Source organism: Protopterus annectens, chromosome 3.part1 (assembly GCF_019279795.1).
Source record: "Protopterus annectens isolate FY-2018-M chromosome 3.part1, PAN1.0, whole genome shotgun sequence".
Taxonomy (NCBI): domain Eukaryota; kingdom Metazoa; phylum Chordata; order Ceratodontiformes; family Protopteridae; genus Protopterus; species Protopterus annectens.
Window position 1 is genome coordinate 898,973,414 of NC_056732.1, and position 22,348 is coordinate 898,995,761.

Consider the following 22,348-nt stretch of genomic DNA (forward strand, 5'->3'; position numbering starts at 1 on the left):
CATTTGCCAAAGATACAGACCTATAATTCCCACTTCCTCACGTTCTCCTCTTTTTTAGATGTTATGGTTATACTAATCCTTCTCATACATTTAAGCATATTGCCTCAGTCCTGTATTCTCTTACATTCCTGCTGTAGTACCTTCCATTTTTCCTCCTTTCCCCATGTAGAATTCTAGGGGGAATCTATCTTTCCTTCTGGATTTCCTGTTTTTCATCTTGTATATGGGTTTCCGTATCTCATAACTTGTCACCTCTAAGTTCAAATTGTCTCTTCACTCCTCGTCCAGTTTATATCATTCTGCATTCTTTCTTCAGTTCTATCCTGAGACTTCAGTCCCATCCTGTTGTTTGGAAATCTTCCTGTAGTACTTCTTGAAATGTTCCCCTGCTTAGCTCATCCTCTTCTAAATATTCTCCAACGCATCCCCTTATTTTTAGTACTTCTCTCCATGTTTGCCTCTTATATTTCTTGGCTGTTTCCCCTGTGCCTATCCAACTATCCACCAAGAGACTGTCCAGTGCCATCACTGAATTGTTTTCTCTGTAATAATTTTATTCTCTAATTACACTGATATTGTTTTTTTTGTTCTGTTCTGTCATGCTTCCTTCTACTTTCCTATCTTCAGGCTTCCTTCTGTACCACCTCTAGCTCTCTCTTCAGCTCCTCAATCACACTTCCTTCTTTCCTTCTCTTCTTTTGCCATCTTTCTTTGTTGCTGACAGTGACCTTGAACTCATCCCATCTGTGCTCACCCAGTTTGTTCTTTTCTTTCATATTGTACTGACTCCTTTACTTGTCGTTTTATTTGTCTTCTTCTGTTTACAGCTATCCCACCTCCCCCTTCTCATGTTTTCTATTCCTTTGCATTTACCGTAAGTCTCACTGCTGCATGATCTGATATGCGCATCTCCTGTATTTGGATCCCTTCCATTATTTTCATTAGGTTTTCCTCCCTAAGAACCTGTCTAACCAAGTTTCAGGTCTAGAAATGTTTGCAATGGTATATTCCTTCTCGGTGGGATAACTTTCCTCTACATATGTTCAACCACCCACCCTCTTTCATTCGTTGATTTAGTTCTTGTCTCATCTTTTTATTATATTTGCTCCTTCTGTATAGCCTGTCATTTTCAGGTGTTGTGATGACATTGTAGTCCTCCCTTAAAATCTTTCTTCTGCCTGTTATCATACCTGAACAATTAGATAAATATTTTTTTCAAAAATTCGTCTTTGCACCATTTGATTTATGTGTGCTTCTTATTGTCCAGCAGACACATTCTGGGAGGGAGGGTGGCCTAATGGTTAAGGTGTTTGCCTTACAAACACAAGGCTCAGGGTTTGAGTCTCACAAGTGATAATTGGCTAGGCTTAAAATGGCTCGCAAGGGCAGTTAGCTTAGTATGAACCTATGAACATTCAACCCTTCTCTGCCAGATGATCCACCTACCTATCCCATTTTTTATTACTTTCTCCATGGTTGACTGAAGCCCTCTTCAAAACAAAACTGCAACTTTCCTCTTTTCTTCCTCTGTTTTGTTGTCCATTTCTCCCTTTGGGTAGTCATAGCATGGAATCTTTTCCCCACCTCTGACTTTTAATTTTGTTTCTTGAAATAAATCAATGTCTTTCCCTATTCTATTTATCATTTTCTATTTTCTCCTTTTTCTGATAGGACTGGACAATCAACAAATGATCCACATAATTATCTATATTTTTATTGTTGTTTTGCCCACCCCTACCAAAACATACCATTATTTCCATCCAGCATAACCTTTAATCTGAGCCTACCTTCTGAGTTAAATACTGTTTTGTATGGTGGCTGCCGAAACTCTGACTTCTCCATCCCGTCCTTGGCCTCTGGATCATTATCGTTTGGCTGTTGCGTGTATATCAGTATGCCATGGACATGGGCCTTTTAAGACTTTCTTTTGTGCATGCCAACACAATATTGATGTTAAAGTCATTTTATACAACAGCATCCCCATTCACTGATATATCATCTCAACTATTGCTCATTGGTCTAGTGTGCACCAGCTTTATTTGTGTGGTAGCCCAAAATGTTTTATTTTGCAGTTTTATAGTTCTTTACTATAATACTTGTCAGCCATCATTCTTTTATATCATATTTGTGTGCTGGTCATTCTTTACCTTAAATTCACCTTTTTCCCACAACATATTCCTTTACATGCCTCCAGTTGTTACATCAGCACTTATACTTTTTTCCTCTTAGTCTTAGATATTAAATTTATGTTTACTATACATCATTAAATAATTAAGGAAAATATATCCTATACTTTGAAGTCCTGCCCTATGCTTCCTTGACTATATTACCCTTCATTAAATTGATTCAGTTCCTCCTATTGTTTGCAAAGTTCAGATGTTGTGTTCCCTAAGGCATGTTTCACAGTGTAAGGATAGGTTTAATTTAATACATCCTTCCTGTCCTGCCTGCTGTTTCCTGCATTTCGGTGTCCATTTCTTACAATTATTTATTGCTTCTCTCTTTCTGAAATCACCTTGTCAAGCTTGTTTATTCTCTTATTTCCCAACACTTCACTTCAGAGTTGCCCAGAACATCTGATGTACTGCCCTTCTATCTGCTTGGAGCTTTCTCTTGGCCATCTCTGCTTTTGCATTTTTCTCTGTTTTTGTGCTTAAATTTCCCTTCTGAGGGATTTCACATTTTTCTGTCCCTTTGATAGAACTCTTTCAGTTGTTTCCCATCCATCTTGCCTCTTTTTTTGTCTCCTTCTGGTTGTTTTTACAATTAGTTTATTTTGTGCTCAATCATTTTACTAGCATATAACACATCAGAAATTCCTGATCTTGTCTTCTTCCCATACAGGGATTTCAGCATTTGATGTTTTACATCCTCCCAGTGTGTCTGCATCATCTCTCCTACATGTAAGGTTGCTCTTTCAGTCCATGTTTTGCAGATGATTCTGTTTTTTTTTTTACAGACTCTGTTATTTAATTATCTGTGATACTTCTGTTTAAACTTTTGAACATTATCCATATCATATAGCCTGAACCATTACCGTTCCTGCTGTACTTCACAATTAACAAGATATTCCAACTATTCAGTTGTTCCATTCATTAGTATTTAATTAAATGCCTGTAACATAGCTTTCTTCTCCTATATAGTGTTTCTAAGAAACCAGGATCAGCTTTATGAATATCCCTGCAAACAGGAATTTTTTGTGGCATTTTTGCTTGCCTTAGTATTTAAATATTTATAGCAAAGATTGTAAACATGTCATAACATACCTGGGTCTGCTTTCTGTTGCAGCTTGCTGCCATGCCAATCTGTGCATCCTGTCTATGAGTCTGTCTTAATTTCCTGGCATCACAAATCATTCCTGCAATAGCTGCATTATAAACTGTTCCTGTTCACTGTTACCTAATCTCTGTCTTCTGTTCCAGTTATCCTAATGCTAATATTTCTTGAAATATTTTCAAAATCGGGTCTATATCAGCATTTCGAAAATGTAATAGGTCAAATCACTAAATGTCGAACTGAAATGATCGACCTATTACATTTTTGAACGCCGATAAAAAAAATACCCCCCCTAAAAAATACTAAAGGGTGTAGGATGTGGGGCAAGCCCCCCTGCACCCCCCACACCCCCTGCTACTTAAATATACCAACTCCAAGACCGCACTACATTGAGGTAAACAGAAATCTCCCCTTACAGAGATTTCCATTTACCCATTCAATGTTCTGCCCTTTCTGCATTCTCGATGCGACAATATCAAATTCGATATTGTCAGCATTCGAGATGCTGATATAGACCCTTCAAAATCATCCATCTTATTTTCTTGTCTTTTTGTTATGTCTATTAGCTGTTATATTCTGTGACTCTGTTCCTCCAGCTCAGCTTTACTTCCTGATTTATCTTCATCCAGATCGTGCTCCTTTCCTTCTACTTCTGCTTGTTGTTGTTTTACTGTTTGTTGCAAGAAGCTCACATGCTGGCCAGCTTCTGTTTCAAACTAAATACACAATTGTCAATGCACTCAGCAATCGTTTCCGTTTTAGTTTTTCTATTACACACAATGTGTCTAAAATGAGAGTTAACAGTATCCTTGTGCATTGTAGGTATGCCAAATAAGTTGCCTAGACTGGGGTTAGGAACATGTATAAAATGATAATCTTCAAGGGAAAGGCAGTTATTGTGTTCCAAGTCAAGCAATAAGTGATAGATTTCTTCAAACTGTTTATTAATAAAATCAAGATCTACCAGTCTATAGAATTCATTGTTAATCAAGGTAGCCTCAGTCTTGGAAACATGTACATCCTGTTCCATAAGCACAATCTCTGACCCTTGTCCACTTTCATAATGTGTAAACGTTTATCAAGGCTAAGTTCCTGCAAGGCCTTAAACTCAGTGATGATCAAATTAAACCACTTACTATGTTTGTTGTCCTTAAGTAGTGCACGCAAGTCACAGTCACATATTTAAAAAAAAATCTGCAGTGTGTTATGAAGTATAGGGTTATAAATACTTTTCCTTCTAACAGAACACAGATCAAAGGTGTTGGAGGGCTCATCTGTATCATTATCAAGAAGGACTTTAAAATTTAATTTTCTCAACTACAGTCTAAGGTCTAAGAGCAAGTTTGGGAGATCAGCCCTTTGTGCCAGTATAAATGTAAAGCCTCTATTTAGGACTTGCAAGTGTTCATCTCTAAAACTTCTGTCAGTAAGACTGAACACTGCAGAATTAATTTCTCCCAAAGCACTCTGTACTGGTTGGTTATTCATCTTCTTCGGTTGCTCCTGGTGTTCATGGTTTGTGCTTGAGACCATCTTCTGCCTCTGCCATGTCTCCTCCCTCGCGAGTAACTCTGTGGTGTTAGCACCCTGTTCAAAGGGCCCATGTGGTTTGGGGACAAAAAAGGTTGTGTTGAACATTAGGTAAGGCAGCAGCAGTTTCTGATACCTCTGTAACACTGGGGGGAGGAAGAGGGTGATCATTATTACCCAGTGTTATAAACTCTTGCTGATTCCCACCCACAGCCATGGCTGCATATTCACTTGTGTTAACTCTCCTGAAATTTTGTTGCTGTGGTTTAAATATGGGCTGATTTTTAAGAGAGCATGCAGTCTGGTTTCGATATTGTTGTGGGTCATGCTGAACGTTTTGTCTTTTACAATGCATAAGTGTTACCACAAGCCTAGTACTTCTCAGATAAATCCCATCAAAGAATTTCTGGTGCTGCACATAGCCCGGATGTTGTAAAGTCACAGAATACAGCTCTGAAATTCCTTTTTTCACCTCCTCCGTTTTTCCTTGGTTGTATTTTATTAAAATTCTCAAAGCTTGTAGTCCTGCATCATTACAAATTTCAGTAAGCTCCTTGTAGAGCATGGAGTCTGTTATCGTCCTGTTAGGGTATGTGTAACAACAGTTTCTTTGTTGTGCTATATTGTATTGTAAACAGGTAGCAAGGAAATAGTTATCATATTCTACTTTTAAAAACTGTAAGCAGTCTTTCCAACTTAAAAATCAGTGAATGGCAGCTTCCTAAGTCACCATTTGTGTGATTAGCAACCATTGCTGATACAGGCAGTTGATTTAAGTCATTACCAAGCAGGAATGGATTATTGCTGTCATCTGTATTTAAAAACTCCAAAAATGAATTATTATTGAAAGTTCTATTTTGCCTATTAGGAGAATGTAATCCATGTTGGTTCATATCCACACCAGCTTGGCTGTTGTTCAGGGTGTAACATCTAAATAGTAGGTCCTGCATCTTAGCTGTTGTATCCCCAAAGACTGGATCGCACTGAACAGATCTGGTGGGACCATATGGGTGGTAAGATCAAAAAGTAACTGGCTACCAGAACCAAGTTCAGCTGCTGCTCTGTCTCTCGATAATCCTAATCTGAAAAAAAATTTATGCCAAAGAACTGCAAAATAGAACAACAACTAAATAACTAACAAACATTTGGGACCTGCAAGAAGAGAACTGAGCCAAACAGGTGCTGAGTGTTTTTGTTGTTTAATAGATATAAGAACTTCATCGGAAAATAAAAACAAAGAATGAAGTAAAGCCTTGTTGTGTCTCTCTTTAAAAACAAAAACAGCCATTAAGCATCATGTATAAGCAATGTAGCAAAATAAAACAATAGTTGCCAATGATAAACAGATGTGTAATGTAGTAGGTAGAGTTCATCTGTACCATTGCAAAGCACTGTCCCTGTTCAAATGTATTTACAAGTGACACACCACCACAAGAAAACGTACCTGGGGGCTTGTCTGTATTTTCAGTTTGTTAGTTTTATATATATATATATATATATATATATATATATATATATATATATATATATATATATATATATATATATATATATATATATATATATATATATATATATATATATACACATACACACACACACACACACACACACATATATATATTATATATATATTAATATATATATATATATATATATATATATATATATATATATATATATATATATATATATATATATATATATATATATATATATAGGTAACTATATGATTGAGTGCTAGAAAATCAATCAAGTATCTTTTCTGGAAGCTGGCAACACAAACAACAGTGTTTTGGAAGGGGGCATTTGTAAAGTAAACAAAAAGGAAAGACAAAGATAGATAACAGATAACTGTTTTTGTCTTACTTAATGTATAATAACAGGTACGAATAACAACAAACAAAAGCAACATCAGAGAAAGTACTCTCCCTTATAATGTGTCTCCTGCCAGTAGAAAACTCACCTAATTTTTTCTGATTGTCTCTGGTGAAATGGGAGACTGCAGCTGCCAACCCACTCCATTCGCCCTCAGCTCAGGCTCACTCCACTCCCCTATCCTACCCCCATTCCCACACACCCCTTTCCTGTAATTTTATCTATCCAAGCCACTCCATTTAACCCATCAGCCAATTACAGACTTTGCCACCTGACACAATACCCACCAATCCTCTTGCTTTACTTACTATTGCATTAACATGACTTTATCCACCCCCCCCTATATAATCTACTCCCAGGCAATCCATACATCTCCTCTCTTACACATATTTCCATCCTTCTTTCCCTCCTACTTCTCCTCACATTTCCATACACACATACTTTAACAACTTCACCTTCACTGTGACCTATTTAACCTCTATTGGTACATTACCCTTACTCTGTGTCCTGTTTCTAACTTACCCTTCCATATCATACCACACATACCACACCACTCATTATCACTCCACCAATCTTCCTACACATCTTATCCACCATCACTCATACACAAAGTTTCCTGTTCTACAGCTCTAACTCCCAACTCTATGCTTATAAATACATCCAAGCACACACCCCTCTGCACTCTACTAGCAAATATCACAGGCATTTGACTACAATCAAGTACATCCTACTCCACTCTCTCACTCACATCAAACTCCAGGCAGACATTCATCCTGACCTAGGCTTCACACAAACTGTCCCTCCCTGCTCACAGTCTTCCCCCTCTCCTACTACCAACTCTCCAAATCAAAACCTCCTCAACCCTCAAAAAAGAAACACTTCCCAAATGCAGATACTATGACTTCCTAATAACCTTCAATCTCAGAAGCATCACTAACAGACTAACTGACTTCCATGCTGCCCTCATCCTTATTCTCTGGACATAGTTGTTATAACTGAAACTTGCTTAAAGCTCCATATAAAATATGAACAGATTCTGACCAAAACCTATAGCATTGTTAGACAAAACAGACTGAATAAATGTGGTGGAGGAGTTGCTGTCATGTTAAAAAGCTCTCTCTAACTTGTCCAACTGACCAGCCCTCCCCTGGACATACCTAACTGTGAAATAATAACCACTCACCTGGTAATCAACTCCCACAAATCTTTAATCATCATATGTACCTATATACCCCCTAGATATAAACTCCCCACATTGAACACCTACTCTTCTGTGCTTCCTCTTATATTAATCAAGAAACAATAACACTAGGAGACTTCAACCTAGACTGGCTTTCCTGCTCCTCCAAAAACCCTTCCAACTTTATTAACCTTTACAGTTTCTCACAAACCATTAACTCTCCCACACATATTGACAAAAATACTAAAAATAATCAATTTTAGATTGAATACTTGCAAACAGACCTAACCTAAATTATCGAGCTAGCTGTCTTCCAGACAGAATTAGTGACCAATCCCCCACCTTTTTACATAGGAAACAGCTTCAAACAACCCAGAACATCATATTTAAGAGCATCCGCAGTAAGAAGAACTTCTCCCCACCATATTCAACCTTGCTGTTCAACACATTAATAGAATATTCCTCCAAATACTTGACAACCTCGCTCCCACTAGAAAAATCCATGTCAGGTCCAGATAACTCCCTTGGCTATCTATTGACACTAAACTAATGCTTAGACAGAGAGATAAGGCTTGGTTGCAATACCAAAGATCCAGAAACAAAGATAACCTAATGTCATACCAACAGCTGAGAAATCCAGCCCCCAAAAAAATTAAATATGACAAAAAAACTTACTTCCAATCATGCCAAGAAAAGCGCTCAAATAACCCACAAAAATGTTGGCAGAGTATCAATTATCTCCTCAACCCTGGCAAACCCTCTACACCTTCTCCATCCACCAAAAATACCTGCATAGCTTCTCAGTCTAATACTCACATTATCAACTCCATAACTTCCCTCACAAATCCCAACACCAAATTACCCCTTTCAGTCCCTACTTCTGTAGAACCCAACCTAACTCCATTAACATTCAAACCAACTACATAAACATGATCATAAACAAACTAAAGCCCTGCACCTTTGCTGCAGATCAGCTCCCCACTGAATTTCTAAAAATAGCAGCCCCCTCCATCTCTTACCCCATATCTATCTTAATAAATTGCTCTATCTTTGAACCATATATACCTTTCCTCTGCAAAATATCTCACGTCATTCCCCTACACAATGGTGACCCCTCTACTGACTTCTAAAACTACCATCCAATTTCTATTCTTTCCCCCTTTCCAAAATCTTAGAGAAATGTATTCATCAGCAATTACTTGACCATCTCTTTGGCAGCAAACTCTTATCCAACTTGCAGCATGGTTTCAGAACAAAACGTAGTACCACTACCACACTTATTAGCTTCACTAACACTGTATACCACCTCAAAAATAGCGGACAACTTATCACATCTGTCTTCCTTGATATGTCCAAAGCTTTTGATAGATTATTCCAACAAAAACTGCTTAACAAACTGGCAGCTTATGACCTCAGTGTAACATCCTTTACTTGATTTCACAGCTAACTTTTCAAAAGGCAGCAGTCCACTAGATGGAAAAACAAACTGTCCCCCCGTCTCTGTAGGAGTACCCCAAGGCTGTATCCTCAGACCCCTGCTCTCCACCCAACTAGCCACTATTGTCCAAAAAGCCGATGATGCCTCTCTTATCTGCTCTGTCCCCTCACTCCAAGAACTACAAGTAAACACACAAGAATCTCTCCAAGACATAGAAGAATATCTAACAAACCATAAACTCATTCTCAACCCCAATAAAACTAAGCTTATGATCTTCTGCAACAATAGAACTAAAAATATCCAAAACTCTCTCTATCCATCTATTCCAATGGTATAAAAATTGAACAAGGTAGTCAAACTAAACTCCTTTGTGTAACAATAGACGAATGCCTAAAATTTGACAAACATATGGCAATGACAATTAAAAAAGTTCACATTAAACTTGGATCACTCTATAGAGCTAAATCATTCTTAACTAACTATGCCAGACTTTCTACAGCAAGATCCAACCTGCTTTCCACCCTTCTTTCTTCCTCAAAAAATCATCACAAACCTGTATAAGACTGACTTATACAACCCTGAGAGTTGCTATAACAAAGTAGCTAAGGTTGCCGTAAACCAGCCACACAAATCCCACCAATGTACTGCACTCCATCCGCTCAATTGGCTTGAACTTTCCAACCTTATAACTCTCAACCAACTCACCATCGCATATAATATCATCCATAAACCTGATCGCTGCCCTGCTCTCTCCAACTTAGTTGAGCTTAATATCAACCCGTGCTCCATAAGATCATCAGACAAACTTTACAGAGAACTATGCAACCTAACAAAAAAAAGTCACCTTAGACAAAATAAATTGTATCTGAACCCTCAACTATACTCTCATTCTAATCCCAATAAATACTGGCATGCTGTCAACAAACTGTTATACCCTGGCAACCCCCTTGCACCTAACCCTTCCCCTAACACCTCTGCTATACAAACTGCTACACTTCTAATCAACTTCTTCATCGACGCTCAAACCCATCCCCACCTCTTATATCAGATCACTGCTTGGTAAGCTCAAACCATTTTCCCCTTCTGTTGATAATGTAACCCCACCCTACACCTTAAATTTGCAGCAAAATCCATTTCCTATCCCATTTCCATACTTATCAACAGATCTATCCAAGAAAACATAGTCTCTGAAATTTGAAAAAAATCCTATGTTATTCCTCTGCATAAAGTAGGCAACTCAGCTGACCCCTCTAATTTCAGACCTATTGCTACCCTGTCCCCCCTTTCAAAGATGCTTGAAAAATGTATCCATAAACAGCTCCTTGATTATCTCCTTCAAGAAAATCTCCTTACTTCTACCCAACATGGTTTTCGCCCCAGCCACAGTACTGCCACGGCTCTAATATCTTTTATACACAGTATCTCTACATCTCTTGATCACAATAAGCTGGTCTCATGTCTTTTCCTTGATCTCTCTAAAGCCTTTGACACTGTCTCTCACAACCTACTTTTGACCAAGCTATCTAACCTTAATCTCTCCAACTCTACTCTTCGCTGGTTCTCAAGCTATCTTTCCGACAGATCCCAGGCTGTGAAATGGATGTCTGCATTTCCCCTTTCCTTCCAGTCTCTACTGGGGTTCCCCAAGGCTCCATCCCTGGTCCCCGTCTATTCAACATCTTCACTAATAAATCAGTTCCCAACGGTGTGGCAAAAGAATAGTGGAAGCAAATGCTTTAACGAACCTCAGGTACAATAAGAAATATAGAATCCAGTCAAAATTTCGTATTCTATTTTGACTGGATTCTATATTTCTTATTGTACCTGAGGTTCGTTAAAGCATTTGCTTCCACTATTCTTTTGCCACACCGTTGGGAACTGATTTATTGGTTTTGTGCTCATTTCTGGTTTTATCTTCACTAATAATCTCTACCAAGCCTGTCCTCACTCCTCTTTAATACAATTACACTGATGAATCCACAATAATCTCTACCTCACCTTCTCTCCCATACTCAAGATTCTTTACACTCAGTTGAAAAATGTCTAAATTGCAACCAACTCCTTCTTAACCCAAACAAAACTAAACTGCTCCTCTTCCTTCCCAAATCCCTACAACACTTCAAATCATCCTTTACTGTTACCTCATTGAACAATGCATCTATCAAGGTTGAGTGCCACACCAAGCTCTTAGGAGTCATAATAGATGATCAACTTAAAATTGATCTACACAGACAAACTTCTATAAAAATGACCCTCCAAAAACTTGGTCTACTCTATACAGATAAAAGACTGCTGACAAATGAAGCCAGACTCACTCTGGCACAAGCTTACTTTTTACAAACCCTACTATATGCAGCACTTATCCTCACCCACCTCCAAACAAATATTTTCACTAGGCTTTAACTCGCATATAAAAAAATTGCTAGGTTTGCTGGCAAGCAACCATATTCCTCTCATCACTGCCAGTTTCTTAAAACCCTTCACTGGCTTGAATTTCACCAACTCCTCTTGCCACAGCTTCACCTCACCCACTCAATTTTAAACTAACTCCACTCCTGTCCTACTCTCTCCAATCTCATCACACCCTGTATTCCAAACCGCTCACTCCACAGATCAGATCAACATCTCCTTCAAATCTATAAACCCAACAAAACCATTGATAATCTTCTCTATATCACTCTGTCACAAATGCCTGGAATAAACTACCACAACACATAGGATTAATTACTAACACAAACTGCTTTAAAAAACCCTAAAAGACTATCTGTTCAAATCTTGGTCTTGTTCTTGTACTGACCCTACTTAAGCATCTTCCATCCTCCCTCCTACTAACTTAACCCCCACACTTTTCTCTATTTTTTATCTACCTCCTTACTCCCTTCCCCATCTTGTTTCCATAAAATTAGGCATGAAGCTCATAGCAGTTGGTGCATAATCTTCTTTACAATGTATAATGAGTATACCGTATGTCTATAGAGTTAACAGCTGTATGTATAAGAATACTTAGTTTAAACATATAAAGTTTTCTTATGTGCACATTCCTTATCTTACCTTTATGTATATGAATACTACGTTACTGTATCTAGACTAATTTTGTAAGTAACTGTATCTTATGTACCTCTCTGGAGCTTTTCTCCTTGGGTCTCTGCTGAAAATGGGCTTTCTACCCAGCCAGACTAACATGGTCAACAAATGTCAAATAAAATAAATAAATAAAATAAATAAACTACTCCTAAAAGTAAAAAAGTCAAAACTCTACTATGGTGACAGTCTCTGTTCAAATAAAATATCCAAATCCTGGAACTTGCTCCCCTAGCCAATACTTAATAACCCCAACAATCACAAATATAAATCGCTCCTAAAAATAACACCTTACTAACCGCTGGCTATACTCCTGCACTCACATAGGCTAACCCCTCTAACCTGACTGACCCCCCATACTGACATTGCATAAGTCCCGTTCTTACACTTCACCACTGTTCGTCTATCACACATGTGATATCTTACTTTATATTGTATTCTACCTGTACTTCAAAAAAAAAAAGAATATTATTATCTTTTAACTATATTTTCTATGCTCACTGAAAATATAGTTTTCTACTATCATGTATGCAACTTGTTTATCTTTATATATTTTTTATGCTCATTGAAAATGTAATTTTTTACTATCATGTATGTAATTGCTTATATTGTTACCATCACTATATTTCTGTCTTATACTAGTCTTGGAGCTTTTCTCCCCAGGTCTCCACTGAAAACGGGTCTCTGGCTCAGTTAGACACTACCTCGTAAACAAATGTAAATAAATAAATAAATTCCACATTGAGGAAAGGAGAAACACCAGACCCCAAAACCATGCCGTCTTCTAAAGGTGAAGCCATTTCAATGTTTTGAAACTCAATCATCTGAAACCCAATCATATGGCCGTGTGATCATACGATACAGACCCATATATGTATATATATATATATATATATATATATATATATATAGATATATATATATATATATATATATATATATATATATATATATATATATATATATATATATATATATATATATATATATATATATATATATATATATATATATATATATATATATATATATATTATTTTTTTTCACTTCAGATGATCGAGTTGCTGAAATCTCCAAATGCATATGGTCGGGACCGTATCATCAAGTTTCAGAAACTCAAACATCAGAAGTGAACACATACAAAAGCAATAACACATTTACAAACATTTTTGCAGGGGGGCTTGCACCCCCCACATGCCCCTACTTAAATATACTAACTCCAAGATTGTACTACATTGGGGAAAATGGAAATCCCCCGTTCTGCGCTTCTGCAGACAGTGCGGTCCCCACTGTAGCCCAATGTCGCAGTTCGTATATTTAAGTAGCAGGGATGCAGGGGTGGCTTGCCCCCCCCCCACAGAATCCCTCATTTAAGGTACTTCCACAATGTTTTTAACCCACCTTCTGATTTTTGAGTTTCTGAAACACGATCATATGGTCTCCACCATATGCATTTTGAGATTTCAGCAACTCGATCATCTAAAGTGCACATATATATATATGTATATATATATATATATATATATATATATATATATATATATATATATATATATATATATATATATGTATATATATATATATATATATATATATATATATATATATATATATATATGTGTGTGTGTGTGTGTGTATATGTGCATGTGTATATATATATATATATATATATATATATATGTACACACATATCTATCTATCTGTCTCTCTATATATATATATATATATATATATATATATATATATATATATATATATATATATATATATATATATATATATGTATATAGAGCTCATTTTACTGAAACTCAGTTGCCTGCGCACAATTCACTGAAAACTCATTTGACTGAAACTCGTTTTGCTGAAAGTTATATATGGCCTTTTCCCCGCTGTAGTGTGATCCTGGCATTAGTATATAAAGTAAGGGGGGGGTCTGGGGCATGGCCCCCCACAAAGTTTGGTTATATATTGTCTTCTGGAAAGAGTTATTGATTGGACTTGTAAGTATCCATGTCTATGGTTTAAAACATTTACAACAGATACGCCCCTCACACCCCTCAATTTGGGGTGCTGTGCCCCCACACCCCCCTTACCTTATATACTAACTCCAGTATCACACTACAGTGGGGAAAAGGCCATATATAACTTTCAACAAAATGAGTTTCAGTCAAATGAGTTTTCAGTGAAGTGAGCTTACAGTGAATGTGCAGGTAACTGAGTTTCAGTGAAATTAGCTTTAAGTGAAATGAAGTAGACCCATATATATATATATATATATATATATATATATATATATATATATATATATATATATATATATATATATATATATATAGATACGGATATATATGTGTTCAAACATATATGCATACAAATACACACACACACACACACACACACACACACACACACACACACACACACACACACACACACACACACACACACTTGCACACACCTTGTGTTGGTGTGCAAAATGTGCTAGTTGACTTGAGTTTAATAATATTTTAAAAATGTTGTTTTGTAGAGAATACATTTGGAGTTTGACCTCTAAGTCTTGCAAAGGACTGTTGTTCATTTTATATCCTTGAGACAGTGAGCTTTTCAAGGACATTTTTTATTTATATAAGAACAAGGATCTAAGAATCTGTAGTCAAGTATTAATAAGACAAGCAAATATGTTGTTAGTGGTTTACTATCATTTGTCCAATCGCACCTTGTGCGAGTTATCGGTTGAGCGAACCAAATGAGCAAAAAAAAAAAAAGAAAAACGACTGACACAAATGTTGAACGAGGAAGTGAGAATGTTGAATTTGACATATTTTTAAAATTCTCCACACTTCTGCAAGTTGTACTATTCTACTAAACACAGCAAAGAATGTTTTTGCAAGGGGGAAAGCCCCCTTGCAACCCCTACATCCCTTGCTACTTATATATATATATAAACTCTGAGATCGCACTACAGTGAGAGAAAAGGTACATTTCCCGATCCCCACTATAGTGTGATCTGCATTAAAATGTTGAAATTCATAACAGTGAATGCTATACCGCATTCGCTGTTGTACATTATAACATTTTTTTCGTTCTTTCCTAATGTCGAACTGGGCATTCAGACTTACGTAAATCGAACTAAGTCTGATCACCCTTTTGATAGTGAACTGTTTTTAACACTTCTGTATACAAAGCAAGTTTTATGCCTTATGACAATCGATATGAACTACAGTAAGAAACACAGTGATGTTCTTCCCTAAAAATAAATGCTATGATGAAGCAATGTGTGCTATGTCTTCTTTTCTGTATTAATATCCAGTAATACCTCAAGCTGCATACAGATGAAACATTTTATAGTTTGGCTGACTTTCTTCTGTAATATTCAAAGCATGGCTTTCTTGCTATTAACTTGAAACTGCTTTGGTACTGTGGACAATAGAATGTTAATTACATAAAACACCGCAGATTTAGTTTAATGTTCTTAGCCATTTCTAGTGTTTCATTTAAAAGTTAAGTTGATCTCAAACTGCCCAGGTATTTTTGACCCTTCCTTCCACAGTGGGTCTAGTAAATAGTTTACCACATAAAAACTGAGCTGTCTTATCAAAAGTAACCCATGAGCCACATAATTCAATTGCTGCTTTTTTTCTCAGTGTGGTAATAATAAGTGGATGACTGTCTGTGATTGTTGCAGAAGGAATGACTATCAACTGGAAGTTAAGGTAATGCATTTGTGTGTGTGTGTGTGTGTGTGTGTGTGTGTGTGTGTGTGTGTGTGTGTGTGTGTGTGTGTGTGTGTGTGTGTGCATGTGCGTGCATGTGTGTGCATGCGTATGTGCGTGTGCGTGAGTGCATGCGTGTGTGTGTGTGTGTGTGTGTGTGTGTGTGTGTGTGTGTGTGTGTGTGTGTGTGTGTGTGTGTGTATGCTTGTCAAAACTCAACCTCATAGCACAAGAAATCTGGAGAAAGCTTAAATAATGGGGGGAACAAAGGCCCAAATAGAGGGATACATTTTAAATATTGCTCTTAGAAACAGTCACTCCATACTGATGTTCTGAACCAAAGATGTTTTTTTTTTTGCCTTTGCATGTTATGTTGGAGAATATACACTGATCTTCAGTAACACTCCATCAATTTATTCAACACTGTATGAAAACTTTGAAATCTGGAATGTACCTACTAAAGATATGATAGTAATTATTACAGAACGGATCACAGTGACCTCTTTAGTTCTAATGATTTTCTTATTTTATTTTTATTTTATGCATTCCTAACGTGAACATCTTGACTGGCCTGCGTTCTTTTCAGAAAGACTGTTCACTGAAATGCATGAGAAGAATGTGGAATTCTGATTTACAAAAGAGAACATAACTGCTTCATTTCAGTTATGCTATTAACTGCCTAGTTGTTTTGTTAATCCTTTTTAGGTCCACCTACATACTTTCATTTGTCACATTTCAGCACTATTGAGTGCCTCGGAACCTGATAAAGTCTTAGTTTCAACAGTCAGAGTACACATAGTATGTGCTTGTGTGCCTCTCTCTGTGTACTTGTATTCATGTATACAAATATAACATGCAAACACATGCACACACATGTATACACACACACACACACACACACACACACACACACACACACACACACACACACACACACACATAAATGGAATCCCTGAAAAAAGTTATAAATCTAAAACAATTTTCATCCAAAGAATTGTCCTTAAGAATATGACAAAATAAAGTTGACATTGACATTTGCATTCCCCCGAGACAAAATCTTACAGCAAGCATATAAAAATAATGATTTTTTTCACTGACAGTACTTGGAGGTTTGATGCTGTATATGTGTGATATCAGTTTAATGCAGTGTTTGGGGAATATAGCCTATCTCTAATATCATGTAATCTTGAAGCTCGCATATTTAATTATTGGGGTGCATGGGGTGCCACTGTTGAAGTGACATCCCAACTCCATGTGCAAAATGGGAAAAAGAGGATGAGGATGGATGAATGGATAGGGGTGCAGCGGGCTTGCCCCTGCAAAAGCATTGTTGTTTGTTTGCATGGTTTGAGATTTTGAGTAGAATGGAAATAGTGGTGTTGATATTATTTTGCTGACTATTTTAGGTCAACTTTTTTCATGTCAACATTTTATAGGTGTAGCTGTTTATAAGTATAAACATATCTTTACACATGTAGACAGATATGGGTGAATTGACAACCACTGTACATCCCTATGGCACTCATACCACTGACAAAAAGCAACTGACTGCACATTCGGTCAAGCATACAAGAAGACAAGAAAAAGACTGTCTTGCCGGTGAGTAAGCCCATGCACATGCCAAATCCCCTACTAATTATATACACTAACTCTTAGACTGCACAGCAGTAGGGAAAGTGAAAACTCTGAAAACACTAGTGTCTGATGATCTTGTTCTAAGGCTGAGTCTTCATGTTTAGCAGAGTGTGAATCAACCACATCTGGTGACTCATACTCTGATAAAACAGGGTGTTCAAGCAAAGAATTTACAATGATATGTGTGTGTGCCACAACACGTTTTCAGGATTTAAAAATAAACGTTGCTGAATGCCACAAAACGTTTTCATAGGAGTAACACTCGAACTTCATCAGATAAAAACTTTCATGTTGTCACTTCCTTTATATATCCTTCTTAATCAATGTATTAGTTCAATAAATCAATTAATTATTTAAAAGAACATGCACTCAAGCACTTTAAATAGGTTCACATAAAATCATTTCCCAAATCCTTCAATTCTTCCACTATGAACTTTAAAAACCTATGCAAAGGTGCATAATTCATATAAAAACTAAATGTATTAGAAAATATATGTATATAAAATTAGTTAATACAATGTGGAATGTATAAAATGAATAACAAATATGGACTACTTATTCTAGCATCTAAATAAATTCGGTACAAGATACTATAATTATACGTGTAAATATCTAGTCACTAACATCAATTATGTTATAACTTCGCAGATCTGAGCTTAAGGGGCAATAGATATATGGTCATTCATGCCCGGAAATTTATTGGCTTCAAGTACTACTTGCCAATATGTCTCACTATATTCCAATTTAGTTTCCCAGGGCCCTCCCCTAAGTTCTCTAGGAACCATTTCTACCACATAAAAGTGGAATTTAGCTTGGGGGCATTGAAGAGTATGTTTATATAAAGCATTTCTAGAACTTTGCTTCTGAATATCATTCATGTTTTCATATATTCTACGTTTTAAAGTTTTCTCAGTTTTCCCTATGTAGAATCCTTCACACTCTTTGCATAAAGCAATATACACCAGCCCCTGGGAATTACAATTGGAATAATTGGAAGCAGCTATCCATTTCTTCCTAGCTGTTAAGAATATTTTTTGTTGATGTATATTTACATTGTGGGCATGCCCCACATTTATATGTACCCTTGGATTTACTGGAAAATACAGACTGGCATCTGTTTGATTTGCGGTTTTACCAGGTGTACTCCATTTTAGGTTTAGTTCCTATTATGTCACTAAGATCTTTATTACTTAAAACTACTTTCCAGTTCTCCTGAATATTGTTCTTTAACCACTTTCCTTCAAAACTCATTGGTATAGGAAAAGACAACACTTTTATCACCCTTAACTTTTTCTTCTCGAATCTTCAGGTCAAAACCTGAACAAAGAATTGGGGAAATTTGGTATCCCTCAACTTGATTACTTGATCAGAAATCTCTTTCAACTTTTCATGAGGTTAACCCCTTTCAAGAAACATATTAATTAATAAATTAACTTCTTCTAAAAATGTTTCTTTTTCACTAATAATAATATGGCTTAATCTAATAATTTGACCCCTAAAAATATTAAATTTCATGAAAGCAGGATGAAAGCTACTGAAATGCAATAATTATTACTGAATGTCTTCTTCCTGTAAATATTACTAATAAATGTGTTCCGTACAAAGTCTGCAGTAAGTTCAATCTCTAAAAAATTGACTGTCAAAGCAATATTACCAGCCTCAAAATTCAACCATCTAGTACTATTATTCATTTCAAAAATGTCTCAAAATAATAAACTGGAACAAACTTAAATGAAGGTAAAGCTGACAAATATTGACTCTCCCACCAACACATCACCAGGTTGGCAAATGATAGGGCTACTTTGGACCCCATAGCTACACCTGAGATATACTGCTAAATACAAGATTCAAATTACAAAAAAAAATGTAATACTAACTCTAGTATGACATTAATAGTTTTAGAATCTAAATCCAAATTATGTGTGTATTTCTTTAAAAATAACTCCATGAATTAAATTCTTTCATCCTGGTTAATCGAAGTGGAATGCATTAACATCAACTGTACATAAAAATCGTCCATCTCAATCAAAAACTTATTTTTCCACTCATCTAAAAATAACCATGAATCTTTTAAAAATATTTACTACTAGTAACCTAAACTTTGACCAGCAGGTAGCTACAGTAGTGAATCAATCTTTCTTTGTGGCTCAACTTATAAATAAAGGCATGGCATCAAGGTCAATGGAAGTCATAGTGCCATTGCATTTAGCCCTCATTGGACCCATAATAAGTTCATAGGCTCATAGAATGATACTAGGCTATTGGCCCAGATGCCCTTATAAGCATACCCAAGAATTTACCCCATGTTCCCTCAAAGTCAGCACCTGTTTCTCCTGTCCGTCAGGGACACAGGTGGGATCCCAGGGCTATATTTTCTGTTTCTCATTCAGATTCTTCTTAAAGAGAGCTAGGGAGGTACTCTGCTTGACACAGAGAGTGAGTCTGTTCCACAGATGAGAAGTCTTTGGGACACAAATCTATCCCACCAACAAGTTCTATTAATGTTACAGACCAGGTAAAAGCCTTGCGCATGGGCTGTGTGAGTGGAGTTTGACTTATGGATATGCAGCAACTCTATCAAGACTGGGTCTGAGATGGCCTTGCATGCCAAACACAGGTCACCTCTGAGCATTCTGTATGAGAGGGACAGGGCTTTTAGCCTATCTGTATAGGATAGGTGTTTGAGAACCTGGATTTTCCAGGTCAGAAACCTCTGTGTTCTCTCCAGCTGCTGCATGTGCTTGCCAAGGGACATGCCCAAGGGGGCATTCTACTTGATAATGGGTCTGATAAGGGAGGAGTTCAGGGATGTTATGACCTCCATGTTCCCGGATGAAATACCCTTATTTATGAAGTGGGCCATATAGAAAGCCTTCTGTACAATGGATGCAATGTGATGGTCAAACGTAAGGTTGCTATCAACCTGGGAGCCCGAGTCCATCATTACTGATTGTGTGCTTAGTACATTGTTATTAATGTGATAATTAGTGGGGATGCCATTTTTCCCCAAAGGGGATAATGATGCATTTCTTGGCATTCAGTCTGAGGCCATGCCTCTGGTTCCAGTCATTAGCTTGGGTAAGATCATCTTGGAGGATGTTCACATCACTAGGGGAATTTAAGACAGCACTCAGCTTGAAGTCATTTGCAAACTTGGTCAGCCACCAGACCACTGGTTTTGGCTTGTACCTCAGAAAAGTATTTCCCAAACAGTAGTGGCCCCAAGACCGATCCTTGAGGTACACTGGTCATTAAGGGTCTACTACTAGAGTTGGCTTCCCCTATTTTGACTGAGCGGGTTCTGTCAGTGAGCCAGTTAATTACCCATCCGGTAACATATGGGTCGATGCCTAGTTGAGAGAGTTTATCTATTATGCCCAAGTGGGGAATAGTGTCAAAGGCTTTGGCTAAATCAAGGTAGGTGGTGTGCACTGTCTTTCCTTCATCATGGTGACTGTTTTGATGAAGTCAACCAAGTTTAATAGGCATGATGTCCCTTTGATAAAAGCAAACTAAATGGGGTCAAGCATTTGGAGATGGCAATGTCCTTGATTATAAGATCCATGATAATGCATTCCATGACCTTGCAGATCAGGCTAGTTAGGCTGATGGAGTTATAATTGCCTGGGTCAGTGGACACTCCACCTATTTGTAGAAGGATGACAGTGGCTGTCATCCATTCAACTGGGATGAAGCCGGTGCTCAGACTTTGGTTGAATAGGGTGCCTAATGGAGATAAAGGCTCATACCTGAGTTCATGTAGGATATAGCCAGGGATGTTATCAAGTTCAATGGAGACTGTATTTTTTGCCTTTGAGAGGGTATTAAAGATCTGCTCACTGGTGATGGGGATGTCCTGATTGACCGATGGGGGGATGGGGGGTGAAGTTTTCATTTTACCTGCCTGCCAGTAGGTTGGCTATATCTATGACATTTGTGTATGTGGTGTTATTGACCAACACTGCAGAGCAGATTTGGATGTTACCTTTCAGATTGTGGACATATGTGAAGAAGGCCTTGTGACTGTCCTTAGTGAATGTGGCCAACATGGGCTCGAAGTTAGCCTTAGAGGATTTCACCAGTGACCTTATTTGCTTGTTAAGACAAAGGAGAGATAGCTTCCAACTTGGGACCTGCTCCTCCTTGGTCCTGGACAACATTATTTTCCTTTTATTATGGAGTTTATTTATTGCTGCTGTCCACAAGCCATGTTTATTCTTCCTTGAGGAAGATGATTTGGTCCTGTGAGGTATTGCTAAGTCTATGCAGCCATATAGGGGCTCATATAGTTTTTTGGTGTAGAGTTGGGCATTAGTGCTAGTTACAACTGAAGGGACAGTGACTGTGAAGCTACTTATACCTGCTTTGAGGAGAATGTAGTCAGCTTAGGAAATTTTTTTTGTTTGACCTGTGGGGGAGGGGGTGTGGTCAGGGGAGATGATGACTTCAACAGTGATCGCTTTATAGTCATATCGGTGGCTGCTCATGTCGATTAGGACCAGGGTCAGGCTACTTTTACCTCTCATAGGGGTGTCAATTAGCTGATTCAATGCATTGGCATTGACGAAGTCGAGGAATCTCTGGGCATTCATGTTTGCACTAGAATAGGTCTTCCAC